Source organism: Pristiophorus japonicus, chromosome 15, assembly GCF_044704955.1.
Source record: "Pristiophorus japonicus isolate sPriJap1 chromosome 15, sPriJap1.hap1, whole genome shotgun sequence".
Taxonomy (NCBI): Eukaryota; Metazoa; Chordata; class Chondrichthyes; family Pristiophoridae; genus Pristiophorus; species Pristiophorus japonicus.
Genome location: NC_091991.1, coordinates 46934708 through 46956722, shown reverse-complemented (window position 1 = coordinate 46956722; position 22015 = coordinate 46934708). Strand labels below are relative to the sequence as shown.

At 46.5% G+C, this 22015-nt stretch overlaps 1 pseudogene; it reads left to right on the top strand.

The window, feature by feature from the left end:
• The first annotated feature begins 19209 nt into the window (after window positions 1–19209).
• Window positions 19210–19447, top strand: LOC139226003 (U2 spliceosomal RNA; annotated as a pseudogene).
• The last annotated feature ends 2568 nt before the right edge of the window (window positions 19448–22015 follow it).

Sequence of the window (22015 nt, the reverse complement as noted above, 5' to 3'; positions counted from 1 at the left end):
CAGGCTTACTACTTTTTCTGGCAACTTTGTGTGACTCCTCTTTGGATCAAATACTATCCTTAATTTCTTTTGTTAGCCATGGTTGGGCCACTTTTCTATTTGTGTTTTTACGCCAGAAAGGAATGTATAACTGTTGCAATTCATGCATTCGTTCCTTAAATATTAGCCATTGCCTATCCACCATCATGCCTTTTAATCAATCTTCCCAATCTATCATAGCCAATTCATTCCTCATACCTTCATAGTTTCCTTTGTTTAGATTTAGGGCCCTAGTTTCGGATTGGACTACTTCACTTTCCATCTGAATAAAGAATTCAATCATGTTATGGTCACTCTTCCCTAAAGGACCCCGCACAACAAGACTGTTAATTAACCCATTCTCATTACATAATACCTAATCTAGGATAGCCTGTTCCCTAGTAGACTCCTCAACATACTAGTCTAAATACCATCTCATACACACTCCCGGAATTCATCTGCCACAGTATTATTACTAATTTGGTTTGGCCAGTCTATATGTAGATTAAAGTCACCTACGATTACTGTAGTGTCCTTGTTACATGCATCTCTAATTTCCTTTTGATGCCATCCCCTACATTACCATTACTGTTTGAAGGCCTATAGGCAACTCCCACCAATGTTTCCTGCCCCTTGGTGCTCCTTAGCTGCACCCAGACTGATTCTGCATCTTGATTTTCTGAGCCAATATCCTTTCTCACTATTGCTCTGATTTCATCCTTTACTAACAATGCCAAACCACCCCTTTTCCTTTTTTGCCTGTCCTTCCTAAATATCGAATATCCTTGGATATTCAGTTCCCAATCCTGGTCACCCTGCAACCATGTCGCCATGATTGCAACTATATTGTATCCTTTTACATCTATTTGCGCTGTTAATTTATCTGCCTTATTACAGATGCTTCGTACATTCAGATACAATGTTTTTAGATTTGGCTTTTTAACATTATTAGACATCTTAACATTATTTTGTACTATAGCCCTATTTGTCTTATCGCTTTTTTATTTTCTGGACCCTATTTGCTAGTGCACTCTTTTGTTTGTTTGCTCTGTCCATTGACATAAGCTGGTTATCCTTACCACAATCACTTTCCTGCATTGCTTCCTTTTCTTTACTCTTTAGCATTCTAGATTTCTCTACACTGCGACCGTCCTCCCCAACACCCCCCTTCTCTCGCCGCCTTATTTAGTTTAAAGCCCTACCTACCTCCCTCGTTATGTCATTCGCTAGAACTCTGGTCCCAGCATAGTTCAGGCACATCCCTCCAGAACCCCTGCCAAAAGGCCTGACTCATGGAGACAGCTTTGACACAGCCTGTGATGGACTGCTGTGCTGCGAGCCTCCTTTACATGTTGAGGGGTCATTTTCATCCTTCATCCTCTGCATTTCCACTGGTGCTCCCCAGCACTAGCTCAGCCTCATTGTAGAAGCAGCCCTTTTTTGCTTCTGCCATTGAGATGTTTTCACACTCCACAGCTGGACGCTGAGACTATTTGAAATTTATAGAGGTCACTTAGCTCATTTGCAGCTTCAGAAGTGTGGAAAGATCATTATTGCAGCTGAGTTGTGATTGGCTGGTAATACTAATGGAAATGCATTTCTTACAATTATAATTTAGAAATGCCACCTGCTTCTGCAAGGGTGTTGGTTTTTCATTAAAATGGTTGAAAAGCATATTTTTCTCTCATTCTTTTCAAACAGAGGAAGATCAGCCCCAAGGGTGTTAAAATATGATACCATTCTCTTTCTTTTGTTTCTCCTTTACTAAGATGCCATTATAAATCTCAGGAAGTGATAATGGAGCAGAAACAAAATGTTATAATTGGGAGGGCGCCACTCTTGTTCGTGGAATTGCAGTTGTATCAATTAAATATAACTGGAGATGGTACAGATGGGACTCAGTAATGTCCGCGATTTGATTTTGCTAGAAAACTGCGATAATTGCTTGGCTCAGACACTTATGTATATTTATTATTACTTTGTATGCATGTTTGCTCATCAAAGTGACAGATGACCACACCAGCAAATTTGGAATACTTTCCTCTGTGCATTCTTTGACAACATCAAGCCCTCTGAGGTCAGACGCTGCATGCGCCAGATGTGCTGGGAAGCTCTCGCCACACGGTTATGGCTATAGACTATCAAAACAAAGCTTCTCTGTAGCAGTGGGAAGCAGCGAGCAAAGGTAATTAAAGCCTGAGTGGATGCTTTAGGAGAGCACGCACTAGTCTCACATAGCTGCCTCCCTCATTTAGTCCTAGTGGCCTCTCTAAGCAACATTGTCAAAGTTCTGTCAGTTAGTTGTGAATCTAGGTATTTTTTATTGGAAGGATCAACTGTTGCACCAGTGTAACAAAAGCAAATCAATACCTGTAAAACCAAGAAAATATTTGTACCAAAAAGTACACACTATAGCTGCAGTTCATCCTGCCAGCACTGAGCGAGCTGGTCAAAACTCAGTGATGGATATCGCAGAGATGAGCTAACAGTGGACAAAACCCAGATATACAACCCAGTCTACAATAAATAGCTTCACAATATGTAGCATTTGACAGAATTTCCAGTGTAATATAACAATGCCTCAAGGTGTTGTCATTTAAAATTGATTTGTTTTCCTGGTAGCCTAGATTCTGTCACCAAAAAAGCATCTGTATAAGTATAAATACTTACTATGAATTACTTTGATCAGTCCACAGTAGTATTTTTTAAAACATTTTAGAACAAACTTGACTTAGGCTATATACAACCTTCTGGTGTATTAGGTGCAAATTTTGCTCCAGTGAAAAACTGCATGCATAATCTAAATAGATATGCAAATTGCCAATAACAATTCAACTAAAAATGCCTGGATATTGACATTAAAAATATCAGGCACAGCTCTTGCTGTTTAAATACTTTTTCAGAAATACAGCACAAATCCATCCAACAGCACAGCTTTGAAACCTTCTGGACACTGCCAGGGCACCCTGCTGTGCATATTTATATCATTCAAAAGAAAAATCAGATTTAGTCATAGCAGATGCATGGACCAGTTTCCATAGCACACATTAAATGTGATGGTGTCATCATCCTTCTGCTATTTCAAATCCATTTTGGCCATTCTTTGAAGCCAAGCACCTTATTTCAGGCCCCATTAATCCACACATGTCCTGTACGATGCTGAAGGGTTTTAATCAATTCATTTACAGGGAACTGTGATTGAACCGATTTGCCACCGCTCCCGCTACTGCTGTATCTTTTACCTCCCATGGTGGGAAAGCTTTTCAGGTTCATCTGCATTCTGCTCATTCGTTGCATTTATGTTCCCCAGCAATGGGCACTGAGAGGGAAGTGAAGTGAGGCAGCTATTGCAATCGTAGGGAACACTACTTAGATTTTATCCTGCTTTGACGTCATTATGAAAAACAGCACCAACTTCCCCAGCAATTGTTTGGAAACAACAAATCTTACAGCATGCTTTTATTTGGCTGATACTGTAATAGATGTAAAGCTTCATGCATAGACAAATACATTTTCTCCAACAACTGGACGACAGGAGGTGCACCTCTTCAGGCCAGGCTTTACACTGCCAGCTCATCCTTCACCCCCCCCCGAGATGGAACTCTCAATGCCATCTGGAAAGAATTCGCAAAATGTATCCAGCAAATGTAGCCTAGTTTGAATGTTAGTGAAGGTTGGCAAGGATTTGAATTCAGGGCCTCCGGTTGAAAGCCCAGCATTCTGCCACTATAGCCATGTAGCTGAATAGATTGAATATAAATTGCTGTTTTAAAATTAAATTGTATTTGATATTTAGGCCATATGTGACAATATAATGGGAATGATATCACAGGAATGACATCTCATCACATTCAAACTACTGGAGCTATTTTCCTTAAGAACTCTTTTGTGGAAAATTGCACAATAAGGTAAACAATATACACACTGACTACAGTTACACTTTGCAATGAAGATTCATAGAATGTAATATACCACATGTGGGACTGGTCATAACTCACTTTTAACTGCCACTCATGATGCATCATATCATCCTATGTATATGATATAAGTTAAATCCCACAAATTCATAATTCATTCATAGCCAGGTTGGGCCAGCTATTTTCTTACAACTATGCCGATGGTGCCACGTCTTCATCAGAAGGATAACTGCTTACATTCCCGCGTACATCAATTAAAGGTCTGCTGCTCATCACGTCCACACTGATCGGCGTTTTTGAATCCCTGTTTTACCAGGTTGTCTGCTTATCTCAATCCTGTCATCCTTGTGTGATTCAGGGCACATCATTACATCGCAGATACACAGCTATATGTATATCTGATAATAAGTACCTGAATGAAAAGAGGGCAGCAAGGGTCTTGTGTGTGTCTAACAAACAAGTGTCTAGGGTTTGCATGAACTTTGTAATCAGTCCTCGATATATCATTTCATCCACTGAAATTATGTTTGCTGCAGAGATGACAAAGGACTTTAAGAAAAAGGCTGATGGGAGCAGGGGAATGGAGCCAGGATAGGATATCATGTGAACATGCAAGGAGCTGCTCTTAAAGACAGCGGCCTAGAAATTGGATAAGGCCCACAAACGGGCAGGGGCATCGTGCAGTGCTATATGCCTGTGCTCATTCAAAGTGATGCAGGCAGCATGCAAAATTCATACTGCCTGCTTATTATAATGATTGCAGCGTTGAACGCACTGCTGATTGGCTTAGTGCTCAGCCGGGGAGACAATATCGAGTGCAGTCTACTGGCCAATAAAGTTTGACCTAGGTTCTTGGCACTACTTAAAAGTGTAAGAGAAATTTGGCATTAGGGGTACCAGCGGGACAAGGGTTAAAGTGCTGGTTCCTGCATAAGGAGGTAAAGGCTTTTCTTCTCACGCCTTGTATCTCTTCTCACACCTTGTACATTCCAGCTCCAAGGCTCCAGAAGGTACTGTTATGGGTTGGGATACCAGATAGTATTCCAACATGAAATGTCAATAGGAGAGAACCTATACAGACCGCTGATAAGGCGGTGTGAAGAGACCAGAGAGACTTCATGCCACCAAAGGAAATGTATAACAAATCCCAACGTAATGCTACCATTCTGGGAACAATCTAAGATGGTCACGAGATCATGGCCTGTCAGTCAGAGCTCATGACCTGTCAATCCGGAGTAGTACTGATAAGGTAGTCCAATTAGGGAAGTAGCGCTGATAAGGTAGTCCAATTAGAGATCGAGGGAGGTCTTGTCCGGGAACAGAGGGGTTTTTGAAATGTATAAAAGTTGTATGATTGTGCTGTTCGGGGAGCATCCCCACTCACAGGCGGCTGTGATGCGGGTTGTTCCCGGACTTTCGTAATAAAGATCGTTATACTTTGCCATCCGTCTCTGTCTGCTAACTTCGAGAATTGCTACGTGGGCTGGGGCGAGCGTCGACCCTCTATATCAGTGGGCCCGCTCGTGGGGAAAGAAGCCTTCCCTCTCTCCCCCAACATTTGGCGCTGCGAGCAGGGTACGGACTTCCCGAATGGAACAATGACCCAGCTGTTGGGGTGAGTATGTTTTAATTTACCACCTTCAAGTTAGAGCTGTGGCATTGTAAACCGCAAGGGAAGGACATCTGTACAAAAGAACCATCTGTAGTGAGTCCCGGAGGGACGGAGACGGAGGACAAGGACGATCTAGGAGTGAAAGGGGGGTCAAAAGGTGCATCCTAAAACGCGTGGAGGTAGCACGGCAGTGTGAGGGTACGACGCAAGGGAAGATATAGAGGGAGAGAGAGGTCTATTGACCCGAAGTGGTACGAGTGCACGGTGCTGGGACGAGAGAACGGCAGTGCGATCAGGGTACGACACAAGGGAAGATATAGAGGGAGAGAGAGGTCTATTGACCCGAAGCGGTACGGGCGTACGGTGCTGGGACGAGAGAACGGCAGTGCGATCAGGGTACGACGCAAGGGAAGATATAGAGGGAGAGAGAGGTCTATTGACCCGAAGCAGTACGAGTGCACGGTGCTGGGACGAGAGAGAGAGGAATAGAAACAACATCCCTGAGCAGTGACGGGATATATTGACCCAAAGCGTGCAGTGGTACGAGTGTATGGCGCAAGGGAAGACATATAAATAGCGTCCTGCATACCTGACACGAATTTAAGGGAGTACCCACGACCCTCATAGCCCGAAGAAGATGGGTAACTCGGCAAGTAAAGGAACAAATGGAACTGGTGAGGGAATGGGGACCCAGGCCACTAAACAAGGGAAAAGGGGAGAGGGTAACCAGGGACCCGGAGGGTCTCTATTAGAATTACTAAGTAACAAATATGCAACCTTAATGGAAGGAATGAAGCAGAGAGGGTGGCAGCCCACGGATGCCCCCGATAGGCAGAAAAAATGGTGGGATAGTCAGACCAAAAACAAGGTTAGAATGGCCCAGGCAATTATCCTCACCTGCTACCGGGAACTAGTAAAGGAAATAGATACCCATGTTGAGCTGATTCAGAAATTAAACACGAAAATAGCAACCTTAGAAAGGGGAGTAAAGGAGAACGGTAAACCCGTACAGTGTGCACCAGCAATATCCAACCCAAAGGCAGCCCCGATAGCCGCTCCACTATACCTCTCCCTGGAGGAAATATCAGTAGGAAAGCCTCCAGATGGTGGAACACAGAGAGAGCCCCCGGCATATAATGAATACATACAGGCAGCTCCCGTACACACGACTACCCCCCTGCATACGGACAGCAACCCGCTCACGTCACTATACAAGAAGTTCCCCTTACCCCGCATGAGAGACAGACACTATTAAAGGATCTATCCACACCCAAACCCAATAGCAGAAATACAGACTTCTGGCAAAAGGTTGAGGAAATGTTCGATGCGCATAACTTAACCTTAGGTAACAGATACAGTTTGGTAAAGGCCAAAACCGGTAGTGTAAATTGGCAGAGGGCTACCCTAAACATGCAAAATGGTGGCTGGATGACGATAGGGAACCGGACCAAGCCACAGCGGTTACTAGACCTAAAACACGGGATGGATGGATGTTGGGAACCTATAAGAACTAACTGGAGCAGAATATTAAAGATAACCCAGAAGCCAAACGAAACTGCAGGCGAGTATGGGGAGCGGAAATGGCTCGAGTATAAGGACCACTCCGGTGTAAATGACCCCGAGAAGGATGACGAGGCATTTCTAGAAATGTTTAAGGATGGGATGGGGGAGGCGCATCAAAAGGTAATTAAACTAGGATTTAAGATAGGGGATGACTATGATGAGATCTTAGAGTGGGCACAGAATGTAGAGGAGCTAAAGGCTGAGCAGAAGGAGAAAGTGTCAAAGATGGTGGCAACAGCATTAGCAACAGAAGGAAAGGAAGGGGATGGGGACCTCCGCGCCGCCCCCTTGACATGTTACACGTGCCATCAGGGCGGACACACTAGCAAAGAATGCCCACGAAAGGATGCCAGAAAGGGGACGTTTAGGTGCTATAATTGCAATAAACCGGGACACATGGCAAGAAACTGCCGAACACAGAAAGGGGGCGAGGCGGGGAAGGGCCCCCAGCAAACCGGGAAACAAACTGGGACGCCCATTACCCGTGAGGAACTGGTGGAGATCCTCCAGCAAAAGGTATTGCCCCCGCCGGAGCCACCCTCTAATGAAGAGCTCCTTAACCTGCTCAAACTGGCTAGTAGTGGCCGCTCGGGGTTACCGGCCCCCGAGGGACGGTTGGAACGGCCAACGCTAGATTCCCGTACGTTCATTAGTGCGGTGTTAGGGGGCCGGCAGTGCAACATGCTAGTAGACACGGGAGCGTCGGTATCCATAACCAACCTAGACCACCCCCTTACCCAGACCACGGTCAATATTCAGGGAATAGCGGGGGGATTTAAAAAAGCAACATTGAGTGAAGTAGTACCTCTGGAGATACAGGGCATAATGATACCCACCCAATTCTGGTGCTGCCCTAACCCAGAAGGTACCATACTAGGGATATACACTTTGATGGAAGTAGGGGCACTTATAGACCCCCAGCGGAATCGGATTATATGGGGAGGGAAACATCAAACCGAACAGAAGTTCGATTGCCCGGGACATCCGCAACAGCGAGTGGCAAGGATAGTCCCAATACAGCCCGAATGGGAAACGAAGAGAGTGTGGGGCAGTGTCTGCCGACTATACCCGACACTGTGGGCGCGGCACAAACAGGATTGTGGGCTGGCCCGGATGAACCCGGTCAATGTTCCCGGGCCGGAGCATAAGGCCCATAAACAATACCCCTTAAAACCCGAGGCTGATGCAGCAGTCCAACAAATAGTCCAAGAGTTAGAAGCGCAAGGGGTGGTGAAGCCAGTAACAGCCATCACTAATTCACCGGTGTGGCCTGTGAAGAAACCAGATGGGACTTATAGGTTCACCGTTGATTATACTGCCCTGAACAAAGTCACCCCAAGGGAATACCCGATTGTGGCAAGCCCTTCGACTGTGTTCAACGGCCTGAACCCAGAACATAAAATCTTCACGGTACTTGACATAGCAAACTGGTTCTGGGCCATACCTCTGGAGGAGGAGTCACAGAAGAAGTTTGTCTTCACTATAAAGGGGAGACAATATACGTGGACAAGGGTGCCCCAGGGGTTTCACAATAGCCTGGGAATATTTCACCGGGCATTGTCAGGGATCTTGGAACCCTTGGATGTAGGGGAAGGAAGCACTGTACTACAGTACGTGGACGATATTCTTATCGCCTCAGGTACTGAGGCACAACACGTGATGGCCCTAACTACAGTACTAGGGGCCTTACAGCGCTCGGGGTTGAAGGCTAACCCTAGGAAAGCCCAGGTCAGAAGAAGGGAGGTTACATACTTGGGATACGTAGTATCCCAAGGGAACAGGCAGATGCCCGCTGATAGCCTCCTTCCTATTAGAACTATGCCTAGACCAGGGACAGTGAGAGGGGTTCGACAGATATTGGGGCTATTTAATTATTGCCGGAACTTTATTGCAGAATATGCAGAAATGGCCCAGCCAATACAAGATCTAGTGAAAGGAGGTAAACCCTCCCAGGAGCCTGTAGACTGGGGCCGCCCCCAGGAGGCGGCATTCACACAGCTTAAACACACCCTTATGAGCGCACCCGCCTTGGGGTTGCCGGATCAGAATAGGCCCTTCCACCTGTACATGTACAATAGTGAGACCCACTACAATGCAGTGGTAACCCAGAAACACGGGGATAGACAAAGACCCGTCGCATACTACTCCACGAAACAAGGAGCAGTGGCCGCGGGCCTATCTCGATGTGTCGTAGCCCTTGATTGTGCGGCATGGGCCGTGAGGGTTAGCGAGTCTATCATAATGACCGGGCAGATTATCCTGCATACACCACATACCCTTGTGGAACTGCTTAACACTGGGAGACCAAGGACGATATCAGATGCACGACGCGCCAATTGGGAAGCAATGCTTTTGCCCCCAAATGGCGCCTTGACTATCATAAAGGATAGCGGGAATAATCCCGCAGGCTGGATAATCACCGAAGGCAAGGAGCATCAGTGTGACCCCACGGGGAGCGAGGAAGAAGGGAGCCAGATTAGGGAAGCCCCGCTCGAAAGGGCAGATATGGATCTTTATGTAGATGGATCCCGTCGATACGTAAACGGAACTCCCCGGACAGGGTGGGCAGTCGTGGACAACAATGGGCAAGACAGGGGAAAGGGTGCCCTAGAGGGAAATCTATCGGCTCAGGTAGCAGAATTGGTAGCCCTTACCAAGGCATTGAAACTAGCAGCAGGAAAAAGGGTCAACATATACACTGATAGCCGGTACGCCTTCGGAGTGGTGCACGACTACATGACTGCTTGGAGGAGGCGGGGATACGTGACTTCGGGAGGGGGACCCATTAGGCATGAAGAGATAGTCAAGGGATTGGTAGAAGCTTCCCTCCTCCCTCAGGAATGTGCAGTAATAAAAATTAAAGCGCACTCAAAAATCACAGACAGGCACCAGCAGGGAAATGCCTGGGCAGCCGAAGCTGCCAGACAGGCAGCTGAAGCAGACAGGACCCCGATTGGCTCATGTGTCACCCAAACAGAAGAAATAAACATACTCAAGGTACAGGGAGAATCCACCCCGCAAGAAATAAAAGGATGGGAACAGAACGGAGCAAGAAAGGGGGCGGATGGAGTGTGGAGGAGAGATGACAACGTGGTGGCCCCGGAATGTCTCCGACAGAATCTATTGGGTCTCTACCATGGGTACACCCACACTGGTAGGACTGGCATGATAAACTCCATGTCACGATGTTGGTGGTGGGAAGGAATGGGGAGAGACGTAGAAAACTATTGTAGGAGGTGTATAACATGCGCAAAACACAACCCGGGAAAAAGGATAAAGGTCCGACTGGGACACCAACCTCGCCCAAAGGGACCCTGGGAAGCCCTACAAATAGATTTTACCGGGCCACTGCCCAGCCAGAGGGGAAAAATGTATTGCCTGGTAGTAATAGATCAATTTACAAAGTGGGTAGAAGCCTTTGCTACCAGGAATTGCACCGCCGATACAGTGGTTAAAATCTTGGCTGAGGAAATAATACCCAGGTGGGGGATGCCATTGCAGTTGGACTCAGATCAAGGTACACATTTTATGGGGAAAGTCATGAAACAAGCCTGTGCCCTGCTAGGGATTAAACAAAAATTCCACATCCCGTACCATCCAGAATCGTCCGGATTAGTAGAGCGGATGAATAGGATCCTAAAAACTGCATTGGCCAAGGCAATCGAGGAGACCGGGAAGGGGTGGGTGGAGTTACTTCCACAAATCCTAATGAAATTAAGAGCCACCCCGAACCGAACCACCGGACTGACCCCCTTTGAGCTAATGACAGGCAGAGCTATGAGATTGCCAGAAGTATTAGTATCTGGGAGTGAGGACATGGGACCCTACAAGGACAAGATACGGAGGTTCGTCATGGAGCTATGTAAACAGCTGCATGGATTACGAGCGCAAGCTAGGGACCAACAAGCCATTCGAGATTTAGAAAGGGATACGAAGGAACAAAGGGTTCAGGTACCCACCATAGGAAGCCAGGTCATGGTGAGGTTGAATCCCGAGAGACCTGGACTCTCACCAAAATGGACCGGTCTCCACCAAGTGATCATGATCAGCGACACATGCGCTTGCATAGATATGGGGGGTATTGGTAGATGGAAGCACTGGACCCAGTTGAAACGATTTGGATCTTAACCGACCGGTGAACACCGGAAACGTTGTGTTTTACAGGATCCTATTCCTCCTTGGAGCTGGGACATCATCCGACGAAGGAAGCTACAGACCCCAAGGCCTATACTATAGAACATCTGAAACTATTAACTGTGATTTGAGAGCCTTAGTGGTGGTAGCTGGTACAACAGTAGATTTAAATTGTAGCATTGGACTAACGGGCATAACTCAATTCAACCCGGATGACAATCGACATTGGGGTTGGACCAATAACCAGGGCATAACAGTAATAGTAAACGAGACCACAGTGTGCTTCGTGCTAGAGAAGAAACGGGGAAGTTGTACTCACAGGGAGGTGGCACAAATAAGGTGCCCGCCTGTCTTTGCCCAATTCTCAGAGAGACCTCAACCAGGGGATACCAGTTGGAGAATATGCCCGGCCTCCCCGTGAGTGGGTACAGATCAGTGGTGTTGGGACATTTGAGTCCGGAATAGATCCACCACCGTTGCTCCAACAACCACTCTGGGAACTACAACTCTTTATAGTACCACCACACATCCCCCTCCCACATGCCCGTCCATAAAGATGGGAGTCACAGGGGGATTAGTAATAAGGAAATCTAAGAAGAAGATACATTTTGGGATGCAGCAACGGCTACTTACAGTGGTCCTAAACCTCCTTCCTAGCTTCTGTGGGAATGAGACTATAAGTCTGTACCAGAATCTAACTCAGAGAATCCTTGAAGGCCCGGAATCCACAACCATGAGATTCAATACCAGAAAAGGGATAGAACGAGGTCGAACGAAGAGGGATATACTGGAAATGCTGGGCACGGGTTACGCTGCGGGACTTGCAACAGTGAATACCATAGACCTGTACGCAACAGACGATCGGGCCAATACCTTGACGCAAATCTTGAGGGATGTGCTGGGGAGGGACATGGATAACCAAGTCCTACAAGCGCGGTTGGGAGATGGCGCGGAAGGGGAACTGTTACAGGTGGCCCATACCTTGCAGAAACATGCCAAGACAATAAATTTGATCCATGCAATGGGAAACGCTATAAGTAAACGATTACAAGCTGAGATAGTTTTCTCCGGGTATGGGGCCTGGATATTAAGTGAGGTACAACATAACTTGGAGCAACTCCAAAATGGGGACATACCAGATTGGATCCCAAACAGTATACTTAACAATTGGACTCTAGATAAAAACGTGAATAACACATTATATGGAGGTGCTTTATTGAGTAGACTAGGCCTATATTCTTTTGCGTTTAGAAGAACGAGAGGCAAATTCATTGAAACATACACAATTCTTGCAGGGCTTGACAGGTTTGATGCAGGGAGGATGTTTCCCCTGGCTGGGGAGTCTAGAACCAGGGTTCACAGTCTCAGAATAAGGGGTCAGCCATCTTGGACTAAGATGAGGAGGGTTGTGACTGTGTCTGGGCCCTGTGTCTGGGTCCTGGGCCCTGAGGCTGGCTCCTGTGTCTGGGCCCTGGGTCCCTGTGTCTGGGCCCTGTGTCTGGGTCCTCGGCCCTGTGACTGGGTCCTGGGCCCAGTGTCAGGGTCCTGGATCTGGTCCCTGCGTCTGGGTCCTTCTGTCAAGGCCCTGTATCTGGGTACAGGGCCCCATGTCTGGGCTCTGTGTCTGGGCCCTGGGTCCCTGTGTCTGGGCCCTGTGTCTGGGTCCTCGACCCTGTATCTGGGTCCTGGGTCCCTGTGTCAGGGTCCTGGGTCTGGGTCCTTGTGTCGGAATTCTCTACTGTAGAGGGCTGTGGAGGCTCAGTCATTGAGTATATTCAAGACAGAGATGAATAGATTTTTCGATATTAAGGGACTGAAGGGATATTGGGATAGTGCAGGAAAGTGGAGTTGAGGTAGACGATCAGCCATGATCCTATTGAATGGCGGAACAGGTTCAAGGGGCTGAATGGCCTGCTCTAGCTCCTATTTCTTATGTTTTTAATGAACCTCATTGTTATTCTGAACATAGTCGTGGCCCAACAGCCAAGGGAAAGGGCAAGAAGCTTTTCCGATGTGACACTAGAGGCCTTGGCCCTGGGGGTACAAAGACTCCGTGAGGATCTCTACTTGCACTGGGGCAGGAGGCTGTCATGTATGTACTTTTGGGATCACTAGCCACTAGATGACGTCACTGTTGGAGGCCATTGGGCTGCATGCACGTGTGTGCAGCCCAAGAATAAAAGGCCAGCCATTTTGTATATTAGTCACTTTGGGCCTTAATAAAGCAGAGCCAAGGTCATACCTCTTGGAGTTAAACAGTACTCAGTCTAACAGTTATTGCATACACAACAGAGGCCTTTAAGGCTGAACAACAGAAGGCTGTGGGAGGAGAATGTAGAAGAAATCTGATTAATTAATTATTATAGGAGGCAACAAATCAAGCAAGATATAGGACACATTGTACATGCAGGAATTCCAATAGTTCGGTCCATTTGCCCACCAATATATTTGGCTTACAACTGGGTATGTACTGACCATACAATTGAAATACATTATTATATTGCTCTACCAACAAAGCATTATAATTATATGATACGTACTGGATAGAGAGTTTCCCAGCAGTCAACTCAGAGAAGCTCTAGCTAACTTGCAATAACAAGGTTACAATCATCAACGTGTTAATACCATCATGCAGCAAGTCCATGAAGCGTGCCACACTAATAGTCACTGTTAGCATATAAACTGATCAGGTAAAACCAGAAATAAAATTAGAACCGTTTATACTAAAAATAATAACAGGTAGTAGGTTATCTGTCTTATGGGTTCTCAGTTATAAACATCTTAAGTTCTCTCTTGAAGGTTATGGTAGCATTTAAACTTGATTAAATTATTGCCCAGGAGTCACTGATATATATATATATATATATGTATTCATTATTGTTTCCACAGCAATTTATACACAGGAAGTGGATGTTTGGTATTAGATTAAAAACAGGTTTCACTTTGGACTGAACCGGAAACCCTATCCATGTCTATGTATTTATCATGCAGTCCATTTCAATAATAATAGTTTGTGTTTCATTTTCATTCTCACTATATTTTATTTTATAGGACTGAAAGTTTGAAGGTACGTGTTAGTAACCGATCACTGGTCAATTGATAGATTTAATGGATTATTATATGGGGTAAATCAATTGTTTGCATTTTGGGGACTTTTAAGAAATGATGTTGAGGATACCGCTGTTCAGTGGGCCAGTGTAGAACTATTGTAACCTTGTGATAAAGGATAAAAATAAAATCCTAATAAGTGAAAAGCTTGGATTGGAACAAGCATAGCTTCAGTATCATTAGCAAGAAGATCGATTATACAAAGGAAGAGTGTCCTTCCCTTTGGCAAAGTGGGAATAGATTGAAGTTGTAGCTGACATTTAAATGTAGAATGTCTGACCTTTAAACAATGCAATAAACGTATTACATTTGTCATGTTCTAGAGCAAAATTAAAACCTAAGTTATGGAAATCTGACTTTCATATACACATCCTTGACATTGGCCTGGATTTTTTGATAAGAACAACGATGAAGCTATCAGCGCTCACCGTTGTTGAGGAGTAAATCAGACAGCAACTTCCGGCATCCACACATGCTCAGTTAAAGGTGGAAGTCAGGAAGTTGCGGGCCGAGTTGCCTTGCTCCTCCAGAGGTTGCGCTCTAACAGTCACCCAGAATTTGCGGTCGGAGGCTTCCCGCAGGCAGATGCTTCCGACCACAAACATTTCTACGAGAGTACCTGTTGTTCCCGGAGTTTCGGAGACTTCTGGTCCTGCACCTCTGCGTGAAGGCCTGTGCAGAGGCTCCCATATCCCAGCAGCGTGTCGCTTCGTACGCATCACTGGGATCACGTGGGCCGGCCCAACCTATCAGAGTAGGGCTATTCCCATTCATTGGTGATTCCAATCACCATAAATATGAATGGAAATACCTCCAAAAACACTTAAGATAATTTTTCTAAAAACATCACATATTTAAAATTAATTAAAATGGAATTGAATTAATTATTTAAAACAAAAATGTAATTTTTTGAAAAATAAATGTACATATTTTAAAGGGTCTAAAATAACATTACCTTATTTAATAGGATTTTAAATGTTTAAATTATTGAACAAACATATTATTCTGTGCTTTAAAAGACTTATGCTGACCAAAGCATGCCTTATGACTGCTTTTATCAGTCGTAAGCATTTCAAAGGCATTTGCTGGGCAGCAGTTGGGCAAATAGCCCAAATCTCTGCCGCGAAGACCCTTTACTTCCGGATATGGTGGATCTGTCAAGAGGATTGATCACAAGATCCTGGTTTAGGCGCATGCGCTTCGCATGCCTAATATTTTGCACACCTCGTATGGTCTCGTAGGGGTCGCAAATTCAGGGCCAGTATCTCACCCAGAGACTTGGAAAGGCATGAATTTGCAGTGCTTACACACTAGGGGCTCAAGTTTCGGCCTGAGTTGCTCCTATTTTTTTTGGAGCAACTAGTTTAGAATGGAACATCTTAGAAATTGCAATTCTCGGCATTAGATACCCACTAAACATGCCAGAAAAGGTTAGGGCCTGTCCATTCAAATGTAAGTGAATTTTTAACTGCGTGGTAAGTCTTAATCTCTCTGGCACTGACAATTAATTTTTACAAGTGTGAAGTCACATTCCTTCAGATTTTGGTTATTGGAGATTTAAAAAAATTAAAATATTTAAATAAATGTTTCTATCTCTTTTATCTCTCTCTTTTAATCCTATCTTTCTTTCCCTCTCTTTATTTGACTTTCTATAGATAACTTTACATTGAATTAAATATTCTAACTTACACTTCTGGTTTAGACTCTGCCGGGGATAATTTCAATAGCCCCTGAAAATGAGCACGGGAATTGTGATGCACGATTAGCCTGTGCCCGTTGAGTCGGATGCAGGCAGCACGCAAACCTTGTGCTGCCTGCTACCTTAAATGATTTTAACGTGCAGCCCAGCACTAAATGCACTGTTTAGTGGTTGCTTGCCTGAGGGTTGGGGGCCAATTTTGTGACAGGCTAGCACCAGTTAAAGCTACACTACTTAAAGTCAGCCTGCACCTCTTAAAGGGGAGGTGCATTCTTGATGGAGCAGGTGCTGGAATTATTTGGGGAAGACAGTCTACAAGTAGAGTGACTAATGGTGCAAAAGAGGAAGGAGGGAGTGTGCTCCAAGGTTCTCAGATACTGCATTGGAGGCCTTGGAAGGGGAGGTAGACAGGAGAAGAGAGATCCTCAATGCACTGGGGGCCAGGAGGCCCTCCAGAAAAACTTTGCAGGTGTCAAGCCCCAAGGACCTGGATGCAATGCTGCAAGAAGTTCAATGACTTCTCATGAGTGGTCAAGATCTGTGAATTCATTTTCAAATTCCATATCCTACCAACTGCACCACTAGCCTCATATGCTGCTCAATGCACCACACCCCCATCACTCACCTACCATCAATCTCTATTAAACAGTATTCATACCTCACATTCATAGCTTCACCTCAACCTCACACAGTTAGCACCGCTGCAACCCTCACACCCACAAATCACAGCTTGCACACAGTGCGGTTCACTGTGTTTGGGTGATGTGTCAATCAACCATGACTGACACATCACCCAAACACAGTGAACCGCACTCACTGAAACACTTGCCTCGAACAGGACAAGTTGGCACATAACCAGGGGCAGCATGAGCTAACCAGGGAGGAAGTGGGGGAGAAGCTCGCCTGCAAGATCTTACCCCAATGGAGGAGACAGTGGTCGTCATCATTGCAGTGGCCATCACTGAGCCTGTTGCCTGTGACGGGGCTGAAACCATCAAAGATGACGGTATCCTCATATCTAATCCTCCTTCTCACTTCCCACTTCCCCCTCACCCCACAATGTCTTTTAATTTAAAAGCTGAAGATCGTGTAAGCAGGCACCTCTTACTTTCCCTTAGCCCCAGACCGTGACTCTAAACTTGTGCCTTTCTCCTTTCAGATACCCAAGGACTGCAACCTGGTCAGGCAGTGGTACAACAGCAGTAGGTGGAATGATGAAGACACAGCACCATCACTCGATTTCACTCTCGCAGCTACCAGCTCAGATACTGACACTCTGCGTAGTTTAGCGGATAGCTTAGATGCTGGATCTGCACGAGTGGCCATCAGCCAGGGCAAGGGGCAAGGATAGCGCAGGTGCCAGCTCCCTGGAGGACGAGGTTGCACACGAGTTCTACTGCAGAGGATGAACACTTCGAAGGGGTGAGCTTCAGTAAGGCTGGTGGGTATGCACAATGAAATGCTTGGTGCAGTGGGAAACCTGCCAGAAAGCCTGCGGTCACTGTGAAGGAGTCCAGTACCAATTTGGCACAGAGCTTTGCACAGAACATGGATTGAATCTTTTCCAGCATGGCAGTGGTGGCCAACTCCATTTCCACACTTGTGGACCCAACCACGATGCAGCGTTTGATGGCCAATGCCTCAGCTTCCGTGGCAGGACAAGCAGAAGCCACTTAACGTCTGAGTGCTGCAATGCTAGCTCAGACTTCTGCCATCATGGCTGCGGATACCAGTGTTCAAAGGGGCTTCCAAGGCATCACAGCAGTCCAGCAATCTGTCATCCAACAGATTATTAGGATTGCTGAGGTGCCGCCCCGGGGGAGTGACAGTGGCTCTGTGGAGCACGAACCTGCTGTCCTCTCTCAGAAGGACAGCATTCATCCTCCCACCACTGCCCTTGCTGTTGTCTGTCAGCCAGCCAGCCCAGACTGCTGCCGCCCATGCTGATATCCTTCGAGGCCCAGAGCTGCTTGAAGTCATCCTCCAAGGCCACCTGGAGTTTCTCCCACTGGGGTAGCACTGCATAGCAACACGAGGACAGGCAAAGGCATACGGGAGACGGGCACTGTGAATGTGCAAGGGTGATTAGTTTACGTTTCTATGCAATATGGCATGATTTTATTAGTACATTTGGTGTGGAATGTTTATTTTGTGGTGGCTTTTATTTTTGCATCGTGGCCAAGTGGGCGATGTGATGGTCCGTGACAGAGGAAAGGTCAGGTGTGGGTCTGTTGGTGAACGTGGAATTGGGTTTGCGATTCCAGGTATCACAGCCGGGTGAGTCGGTCATGGACAGCCCAGCCAGAAAGAGGTTATCTGAGTTGCCTACTCCCTTCCTCTTCTTCATCCACCTCTTCCTCCAGCTCCTTCTGCTCCTCAGCTCCTCCCGCTCCTCAGCTGCTCACTGTATAGCTGGTGACAAGGGCTGTGCCCTGGTGATGGCGAGGTTGTGCAGCATGCAGCAGACCACCACGAGTTTATACACCCTCATTACTTCAGCACGCCAGTGATATTTCATGTGGCAGCATAGCTTCCGTTATATGCATGCTGCCCACGTGTGTGTGGGTTGCGCACCAGAATCATGAGCCATGTTGTTAACGGATAGCTCTTGTTGCCCAGAAGCCACCCTCTGGGTTGTCGTGGTTGCTCAGGTGCCAATGGCAGAGCAGACTGTTGCAGCATGAAGGCATCATGACTGCTGCCAGGATACTGGGCATTCACCTGCATAACCTACTGAAAATGGTCACACGCCAGCTGGACATTGAGGGAGTAGAATCCCTTTTGGTTGTGGTACATCTCAGAGTTTGCATGTGGCGCCCACAAAGTGATGTGTGTGCAGTTGATCGCACCCTGCACCATGGAGAAGCCCGCAATCCTTACAAAGCAGTGTGCTCACTCCGCCTGCTGCTCTCTGGCCAGCGCGAATGAAATGTATTCAACTCTTGGAATACAGAACTCCAGAGACCTTGCTGATGCAACAGTACATGGCAAACTGGGGGATGTTGCAAATCTCTTACTCCAGCCTGGAAGGAGCCCGATGCATCAACGTTCATGGCCACCATCACCTTCACAGCCACTAGCAATACGGTCCTCGCCCTGCTCTGAGGTTGCAGTTGTGGCAGATTTCATTGAGGACCTCCTTGGTGAAGCATAGACACATCGCTTCTCGGCCTTTTGGCTAAGATCATGCGTAACTGACCTGACAGGGGAGTAACCATGACCCCAACGTGGTTCTCCCTGGATCAGGAAGGTGATTCTCCTATGCTTTTTGGAAATAGGAGGTGGGTGGGGTGGCTTGACCCATCCACCTCCACGGAGGTGTGTGGGGGGCCTGACCCATCCACCTCCATGGCACGAACCTGGTATTGCAGTACTTCCAGGAACGGTGCAGTGGCTCTAGGCCTTTTGGCTAAGAGCATTGGCGCAGAGTGATCCTTGATGTGTGCAAGGTGACCTCTGGCGTTTGTGATTTGACAAAGAATTGGAAAGATTGGCAACGAATTAAAAAAAAAATAGACATCTAACATACTGTTCCTTACTGAGGTTGAGGTAGAAGTATTGCTTCCTGAACACCCTGGCCAGATATGACCTCCTTCTTAGAGCCCTTCTGTCCCTCCTGTCCCTCCCTCTTCCAGCAGTTTGTCCTGCTCTGTGCCATCTCTGCTCATTCTCCATTATGTTGTAGGTCAAGTGGAATGCCAACCACGCCTGGGAGCCAATGGTTTGTGCAGAATCCTTGAAGTCAGGACAAAGCCCTTCAGCACGTGCCACACTACTCCCTGTAGACTTTAACAACTTTAAAAATCTCTAGAAAACATAAACACTTCTGCCATCGCAGCAACAGCCAGTAGAAATCACTCAGCTACTAACCTGTAAGTAGTTGATGATCCCTTTAAATAACACTGGTGGGGAGTGCTTCCTGCTGCTGAACGTGTGTTCAGTTATGCGTGATTAAGAGAGGGCATCAGCTGGAGTATCAACCTTCAAAATGGCAGCGCTTGCATTAAATCAGCGTTGCACGCAGATTGAAGTCACGATCTGTCTTCTCTACATACCACCCACCCAAGATGGCGTCTGCCTTGGCCTGCACCAGAAGTGTGTATGTGTGCCGCGGACGCCATTTTGGAACATAGGCGGCACTCGTAGTTCCCAAGCAACTGGCACCACTGAGCCAAATTTTGCGTCCTCTTTGTCACAGTAAGGATTCTTCAATTTGATTGGTTGAGGAAGCACACCATTGCTTTCCCTGTTCTGGCTCTCTAATTACTACAAGTTGCAGTGCAAAAGCCCACACAAAGTCTGTGGGCAAGTGTAAGTGTAGTGGACAGCAAGTGTCGTTTGTTCGGCACTGACCTCAAAATCTGGACCATTATTTTATTTTGTTAAAGCACATGCATGTTATGCATATCTTTATATTAATGTGTGTGCTTTATTTTTATGTATTAATGTATGTTCAAATGTGCAAACAGTATAAATTACATATATTTTTCCCCTAGTTGCAAGTGATTCAACTGCTGGATCAATTTTCACAAAATGTAAGCAAACGTTTTTAAGATTACATGCAATAGGAAGCCCTCTCAGAGCCTGGAGCAGAAGTTAATCATTCCTGGCAGGTTGGCAGTCCTGGCCATGTAGAATTCTTTCTGGGACATTTTGATCCATTTCTGACAGCACTTCAATGAAATGTTTAGATTAGATTAGAGTTCGGTTTAGATTTAAAAGCTCCACTCTGGCATTCTTGAGTGCTGAGGTGTTCATTTCTGATGCCTACCTCTGACATCTGGGCCCCCCAAACTCCATGGGCTGCCACGCCAGCTGGAACTGCGGCCACCCTGCAGCGCTGATCCCGCCAAGGCCAGAGAGAGGGCATGCAATTTGCACGGGGTCGCCGGGTGCTCACGGGTTTGTGAGCACATCGCCAGTGCCTGAATACGCCCTGCAGTTAGAAAATACAATGCCAACCCATCATTGAAGGGGGGGGGGGTGGTGAGGTCCTCCCCACCCAGACCCCATTGCTTGTCCCCTCAGACAATTGGCAAGTGGATCCATTCTGTGTTTAAAAAAATTCATTCTTCAAGGGTCAAGGCTGCCTCCCGAGCTTGGGCACCCTGCTGGGGCCAGCTGCCACCATCGGCCTGCAGTCCTGCATGAGCCAGTGAAGTGGGAATTCCTGGCAGTGTCCCCACCCTCAGCTCTGTCCACAGGACCATCTCCCGGGTTAGGATCTGGTATCAGATTGGTTTCCCATTCTCTTGATTAAGGAATAGTGCACAGGAGATCTTAACAATCATTAAAACTGTAATATCTTTATTATAAATTCAGTTCAAAATGTTCCCCGAAGGCAGTAATTAGTTGCGCCATGTATATTTGATTCACAATCTACGTGGACTTGGGTGGTGGGAGGAATACTACAAATGCCTTTAGTGTCTTGGGTTAGGGAGGGAATGTTTGGTCAGGATTTCTGCTTCTTGATGCTCTTTGGCAACGCTGGCTGGAGGTGTATGTGTGGAAGTCAAATGAAGGCAGGATTGAACTCTGCTGTGCTTTCATCCACTCCCCCACGCCCAGTAACCAGCGACACACGCAGACCAGGCTCACATATGAAGAATGGTCATTTGGGTAAGGCACTGGAAGGTAACTGCCATTCCAGGAGCCATACTACCCCAGCAAGGAATCAAAGCCTTCAGGAGAAAGAAAGAAAGACTTGGATTTATACAGCGCCCTTCACAACCACTGGACATCTCAAAGTGCTTTACAGCCAATGAAGTACTTTTGGAGTGTAGTCACTGTTGCAATGTAGGAAATGTGGCAGCCAATTTGCGCATAATCAGGGGAAGTCATAACGGGGAACAAAGAAATGGCGGACCAATTGAACAAGTACTTTGGTTCGGTATTCACTGAGGAGGACACAAACAACCTTCCGGATATAAAAGGGGTCGGAGGGTCTAGTAAGGAGGAGGAACT